The sequence below is a fragment of the Aedes albopictus genome, chromosome 1 (genome assembly GCF_035046485.1).
Source record: "Aedes albopictus strain Foshan chromosome 1, AalbF5, whole genome shotgun sequence".
NCBI lineage: Eukaryota > Metazoa > Arthropoda > Insecta > Diptera > Culicidae > Aedes > Aedes albopictus.
In genome coordinates this window covers 163,528,675-163,536,141 of record NC_085136.1, presented here as the reverse complement: position 1 = coordinate 163,536,141, position 7,467 = coordinate 163,528,675, and the positions used below count along the sequence as shown (strand labels likewise).

Genomic DNA, 7,467 nt, shown 5'->3' with positions numbered 1-7,467 from the left:
TGTGCGAGAAGAGGAAAGAAAGCATGCTCTCAGTTGGAAGTAAAAATTATTTATGAATTGAATCAGAGTAGAAAGCGTTCTGCTTGTTTCTGAACGGTTTCAACAAGCGCCTACAGATGGATGTCTAGCACTGGTAGGTATCAATCAGAAGATGCGTGTTCGGAGCCTGTGAAAACCAAGCTGATATACGCGTCCTATTTTTTTTTCCAACATGATTTATGTCGGTCCGACAAAAAAAGAGACAGAAAAAATCTGTGTTATAGTGTCGGAGTGATTTTTTTACGAAACAAACTCAGGCACACTACGAATCTTTTCGTTGCAGAAAACAACGAATGGCATTCGTAAACCAGACGAGCAATTTCGTACAATGCAACAAAATATTTTTTCAGTGCAAGTAAGTCATCTTTATCGCCATCATCAGCCCCTCCGTCATCCCAGAAAGAAAAATTTTAGACGTAAGGGATCTGTGAGAGACTGTTAGGTATGCAGCTGCTCGAAAAGGATGCCAGCATAAATGTGTTTCTTCTTTTTTGTTTTCGTTCTGCTTTCTAGGTTGATGACAGCTATGCAAACCAATCAGTTTGCATGAAAAAAAAAAGAAAAAGCGCCGTGAATAAAAACGTAAACAGTTCCGTCGTCCGTCGCGCATATTTCGATAGCATTTAGTCAATTCGTGCGATATTTTATATATCCGGGTCCGTTATCCGATGCAGTAAACGCGCTCGATTCCAAGGCCGCTGGCAAATAGCGCTGGTTCAGTGTTTATTTAATTAGTGATTAGTGAATAAATAGTGAAGTGGTGTTGGGCGATGAAAAATATTGAAAATTGAAATTGGTACCAAGATTGGTACCTACAGTGAAAATAACAAGTGCTCTGGGTTGTGGAGCGGATCTGGTGTGATGGTTAGAACACTTGACTATCACGCCGAGGACCTGGGATCGAATCCCACTCCCGACAAACTCGCAAAATGTGAGTTCTTCCTTCGGAAGGGAAGTAAAGTGTGGGTCCCGAGATGAACTAGCCAGGGGCTAAAAATCTCGTTAATACAGATAAAAAAAAAAAAAGTGCTCTGGGTTCATCATGGTACCTGCCGGAGTGTACCAACAATACCGGCAGAAGTGTAAACAGTGTAAGCATCCTGCCTCCGAGGATTAGAATAACCAGCCACAGAAATCCAATGTCGCGACTGTTCGTGTGACTAACATCTAGTTTGCCTCGCCCTTACAGCGTCAGTAGCGGTACTATAAGTGTCAAATAAATTTTGTTTACCAAAACAAAAGGTCCTCTACAAGATGGGCACTTAAACATAATCAATTGTTACAACTAAAGTTATTAAAATAATTAAATAGGAAAACTTAGTACAGCGCCATTGGCGTTCTAGTGTATTTCTATTCTCCGAGGGGATCAAACCTGCCACTACCAAATTTCAATTGCCGGTACCCCCAAATACGCTCCAGCAGTGTTCGAATACGCAGACGCGGATGTACAACTCCGCGGTGCTGTTCCTTTTTATAACGTGGTTCGGAGGTGGCGGCGGCGCAGGCAGGAGCTGGTTCGATAGGTGCTAAAGGGAATGGCAACGGAAAAGTGACGTGCGATAATGATGTTATCCGGAGGCATATGCGTCTTATCAGCTGGTGCATTACGTGTCCTTGAACGTTGGGTGCTGTAAACAACATCCGGATGAAATCGGGTGGATTCATCATTCGTCGTAAAACCAACGAAGCAAATTACATTCCAATAAGTAAAATGTAAGTAAAACATGTTTTCTTCTATAAATCCCTGGTGCTCTAATAGCTTGACTTTTGTTAAGAATATGTATCGTAAGATCACGATTCTTATGGAACTCCTTGGAGCAATTCCGAGTGCTTATGCGTTTATAATTTTACTTTTGTTGAGAATCGCTATCGAAAGATGACGATTCTTATGGAACTCCTTGGAGCAATTCCGAGTGCTTATTTAAGAAATGTTTTTATAATTTGACTTTTGTTAAGAATTGGTATCAAAAGATGACGATTATTATGGAACTCCTTGGAGCAATTCCGAGTGCTTATTTAAGGAATGCACTTATAATTTGACTTTTGTTAAGAATTGGTATCGAAAGATGACGATTCTTATGGAACTCCTTGGAGCAATTCTGAGTGCTTATTTAAGGAATGCACTTATAATTTTACTTTTGTTAAGAATTGGTATCGAAAGATGACGATTCTTATGAAACTCCTTGGAGCAATTCTGAGTGCCTATTAAAGAAACGCTTTTATAATTTTACTTTTGTTGAGAATTGCTATCAAAAGATGACGATTCTTATGGAACTCCTTGGAGCAATTCCGAGTGCTTATTTAAGAAATGTTTTTATAATTTGACTTTTGTTAAGAATTGGTATCGAAAGATGACGATTCTTATGGAACTCCTTGGAGCAATTCCGAGTGCTTATTTAACAAATGCTTATATAATTTGACTTTTGTTAAGAATTGGTATCGAAAGATGACGATTCTTATGGAACTCCTTGGAGCAATTCCGAGTGCTTATTTGAGGAATGCACTTATAATTTTACTTTTGTTAAGAATTGGTATCGAAAGATGACGATTCTTATGGAACTCCTTGGAGCAATTCTGAGTGCCTATTAAAGAAACGCTTTTATAATTTTACTTTTGTTGAGAATTGCTATCAAAAGATGACGATTCTTATGGAACTCCTTGGAGCAATTCCGAGTGCTTATTTAAGAAATGTTTTTATAATTTGACTTTTGTTAAGAATTGGTATCAAAAGATGACGATTATTATGGAACTCCTTGGAGCAATTCCGAGTGCTTATTTAAGGAATGCACTTATAATTTGACTTTTGTTAAGAATTGGTATCGAAAGATGACGATTCTTATGGAACTCCTTGGAGCAATTCTGAGTGCTTATTTAAGGAATGCACTTATAATTTTACTTTTGTTAAGAATTGGTATCGAAAGATGACGATTCTTATGAAACTCCTTGGAGCAATTCTGAGTGCCTATTAAAGAAACGCTTTTATAATTTTACTTTTGTTGAGAATTGCTATCAAAAGATGACGATTCTTATGGAACTCCTTGGAGCAATTCCGAGTGCTTATTTAAGAAATGTTTTTATAATTTGACTTTTGTTAAGAATTGGTATCGAAAGATGACGATTCTTATGGAACTCCTTGGAGCAATTCCGAGTGCTTATTTAACAAATGCTTATATAATTTGACTTTTGTTAAGAATTGGTATCGAAAGATGACGATTCTTATGGAACTCCTTGGAGCAATTCCGAGTGCTTATTTGAGGAATGCACTTATAATTTTACTTTTGTTAAGAATTGGTATCGAAAGATGACGATTCTTATGGAACTCCTTGGAGCAATTCTGAGTGCCTATTAAAGAAACGCTTTTATAATTTTACTTTTGTTGAGAATTGCTATCAAAAGATGACGATTCTTATGGAACTCCTTGGAGCAATTCCGAGTGCTTATTTAAGGAATGCACTTATAATTTTACTTTTGTTAAGAATTGGTATCGAAAGATGACGATTCTTATGGAACTCCTTGGAGCAATTCTGAGTGCTTATTTAAGAAACGCTTTTATAATTTTACTTTTGTAGAGAATTGCTATCAAAAGATGACGATTCTTATGGAACTACTTGGAGCAATTCCGAGTGCTTATTTAAGAAATGTTTTTATTATTTGACTTTTGTTAAGAATTGGTATCGAAAGATGACGATTATTATGGAACTCCTTGGAGCAATTCCGAGTGCTTATTTAAGGAATGCACTTATAATTTTACTTTTGTTAAGAATTGGTATCGTAAGATGACGATTCTCATGGAACTCCTTGGAGCAAGTCTGAGTGCTTATTGAGGGATGCACTTATAATTTGACTTTTGTTAAGAATTGCTGTCGAAAGATGACGATTCTTAACAAATGCTTTTACAATGTGACTTTTGTTTAGAATTGGTATTGAAAGATGACGATTCTCATGGAGCTCCTTGGAGCAATTCCGAGTGCTTATTTAAGAAATGTTTTTATAATTTGGCTTTCGTTTGGTGGAGCCTCGTAGCCGTGCGGTTAGGGTCACCAAGCTTATAATCGCACCATGCTATGGGGTGAGGGTTCGATTCCCACTTCGGGCGTTGAAACTTTTCGTGAGAATAGTTTCTTCCCCGTTTCCACTGGTGCATGCTCCGTTGTCCGTTGTCTCATGTTAAGTTTAAAACAGTCTGTACAGCTGAAAGCTGAAGACGTTGTCCGTGTCTTTTTTTTTTTTTTTTTAAGAGTTGGTATCGAAAGATGACGATTCTTATGGAACTCCTTGGAAAAATTCCGAGTGCTTATTTAAGAAAATTTAACGCTTTTTTAATTTGACTTTTGTAAAGAATTGGTATCGAAAGATTCTTATGGAACTCCTTGAAGCAATTCTGAGTGACTTTTGTTAAGATCTGGTATCGAAAGATGAGTGCTTAATTAAGAAATGCTTTTATAATTTGACTTTTGTTAAGAGTTGTTATCGTGAGATGACGATTTTTGTGGAACTCCTTGGAGCAATTCTGAGTGCTTATTTGAGAAATTCTTGAATAATTTTACTTTAGAATCGGTATCGTAAGATGACTATTCATATTAAACTCCTTGGTGCAATCCTTAATGTTTAATTAAGAAATGCATCAATAACACTAGTTTACAAGCATGTTTGAGCTCGGTAAGCTGATGATCATTTTTGTTGTTGAATCATGCCCTGAGTTCGAAAACGCGAAGGAAAAAAAAATACAGTAGAGCCGAATTTTTTTCGACTTTCCATACAAGGTTGATAATTTGAAATCGATTTTTGTTCTATTTTTAAGCAAAGTCGCTCACTTCACACATCTCATTCTCCGTAATCAATGCTCCGATTTAGCTGAATTTTTTACTCTAACTCGCCTTTTTTCTTATTGAAAAAAAAAATATATTTCTTCATATAAATTTGGAAATTTTGCTAAAATTTAAGGAGATCGTCCCCAAAACTCGCCACTATCTTGAATTTCATCAATCTGACGCAAAACCTGCATTCAGATAATTGAAATGTATTATATTTAGCTTTTAATTAACTGAAAAAGATTTAAAATTTGTTTAACAAAACGCAAGATATTTGAATTTTATTAAATTCCATATATTAAAAAGTTGTAAAACTCCATATTGAGCTAAAACTCAAAAACTGCTCTACTTAAAATTTTTTGAAGCACGGTTTCGAAATCAGCGCTAAATTATGCTTCAGGAATTTTGGTCGTTGACAGGAGTTTTATTTTGTAAACTAGTGTAATCTGACTTTTGTTAAGAATTGTTGTCGCAAGCAGCCTGAGACGAGACTCGCGAAGAGGAAAAAAAGCAACGTCAAGTGCAGCCCAACTGAGCTGTCAGTTGTAGCCCGTTTGATTACGTTACCTAAAACGAGGAAAGTATTGCTGTCCGAGATAAATTCTGAAGCCAAAATTCACTCCGAGCAGCATTTTCTTCTCCTGTACTGTCAAAAATAAATTGAAAACAAAATATTTTAACCTGATTTTGTGCGTGAATGGGATTCAGTCACACTGCATGTGAGGTGATGCGGTCACGTACGTGTTTGAACCACCAGCCCAAAACATAATGTCAACACAGATAGGAAGAAGAAAAAAATAACAAAGTGGAGAAAAAGAAGACCGTCTTCGCGAGTCTCGTCTCAGATTGCAGCAACCCATTTATTTTTGGAGAAAAATTAAGTTTGTTTGAAGAAAAAAGGAGTGCAGGTGAGTTTTATTCCCTTTCCACTATTCATACTCTTATTAAGATTGTTTCGCTTGCAGACTTTGGCCAAAATCATTATCATCAAATTCGAGAGGATTATTGGATGAAAACTGTGCTGAAAATGTTGAAATGAATGATTCTCTAGTTAATTTTTATTGTACCAGCAAGTTTGAGCCCTAATAACGTAACATGAACATTACGTAAGTTAAACAACATTTTGGCAATATGTAATCCAAATTAAAAGTTTATTTTTATTTTCATTTAGATCTTTTTGTGCGAGCGAATTCCTGTGGTGGAAACATGGGTTGACCGCGGAGGCACGTGCCTGGGACATCCATACGAAGAAGTTTATAGTGAAGTGGTTATATTATTTTGTCACGGAAAATAATTATTGACGGACTTCAATGAGTATACCGTTTCAGAAGCATTCTGCATTTAGACAGCTGAAGTATTAAAACATATTTTGGTTCATAATTAAGATTCAATACATTTTTCTCATATATTTGATGGCAAAATTAATCTTACAAAAGCAATGTTCTAATTGAAATAAAATAAACGTATATTACTGTAGGCTTAACGATTTACCTTACTTACTTACTTATCGTAAGTTTTTATTGTTGTATGTTCGACATAAGTAAAATATTGTAAAACACCAACAGAGTGATGATGATTAACCTGATTAAGTCGAGTCAAGTACAAGACACTGAAGACGACCTTACAGTTGAGGTCGAAATACGTATCTGTCAAAGGATGCAAATTCTTAGTGGAATTCAAAGGAACCGTACTTAACCCGATTTTCTTTTATTTACCAACAGAGTATAAATGCCTGAATAATAAATTTTGTTAAAATAGAACTAACGTTAGTTTCTTTGTTTTTTTTTTTCCATTTAAAAAAATTAAAAAAAAAATGACAAGTAATAGACAACGTGAGTATTCCACAATATAATAAATCCTCGATTGACCGATACGTTTGAATAATTCTGTTTTGTATCTTCATAGGAAACCTGTAAATATCAGCAAACAAATGAACGAATCATTTTTCAGAAGATTAGGGCCTGTTGTGTTCTTATGCAAAATTAATAATACCTTTGAAATCAGGTAAAAATATTATGATAAAATTAAAGTTCACATAACTGAGGGTATATTTTTTTACAGATCCTCGAGGTCACTGGCTGCGGAATGGAACAAAAACCCCATCCATCCTGAATCGTGTCTTTCGCCTTCATGCCAATCATCAACTTTCTTTTTGGAAACTACAAGAGAAAAACGCAGATAATAATAACACAAAAACAATAAAAAAAAATTAAAAAAATAATGGAAAAATAAAAAATAGAAGAAGAATTTATTGCATTATATTAAAATCATCATTATGAAAATGCTAAAAACATTTTTCTACATTATAATATAAAAACAATAAAAACAAATGGAAAAATAAAAAATAGAAGAAGAATTTATTGCATTATATTAAAATCATCATTATGAAAATGATAAAAATATTTTTCTACATTATAATAAAAAATACTATTAATGTCAATCGTATGGCAATTCATGACATGATTTGTTTTTTTTTTTTTTTGCGAACACGTTTTTCTTTCAAATCCAGTATAAAGATTCATATAAAAAACTGCAGTTTTTAACAGTTGTTAATCCCAGGTAGCCTATTGGATAAGATTTTGGATCGCCAATCTAGTGGGATTGTGTTCGATTCCCT

The 7,467-nt window shown here is 34.9% G+C and overlaps 1 long non-coding RNA gene across 3 annotated transcripts; it reads left to right on the top strand.

Annotated features, from left to right (window-relative positions):
- Nucleotides 1–441: 441 nt before the first annotated feature.
- LOC134285242 (uncharacterized) lies at nucleotides 442–7,179 on the top strand. Of its 3 annotated transcripts, XR_009996242.1 has the most exons (4): nucleotides 4,274–5,758; nucleotides 5,816–5,956; nucleotides 6,022–6,854; nucleotides 6,912–7,179. It is a non-coding gene; the product is annotated as an uncharacterized LOC134285242 (long non-coding RNA). The 3 variants fall into 3 exon arrangements; XR_009996243.1 differs by lacking the exon at nucleotides 4,274–5,758 and adding an exon at nucleotides 442–1,752 and having other exon boundaries at nucleotides 6,022–7,179; XR_009996241.1 differs by having other exon boundaries at nucleotides 4,282–5,758; nucleotides 6,022–7,179.
- The last annotated feature ends 288 nt before the right edge of the window (nucleotides 7,180–7,467 follow it).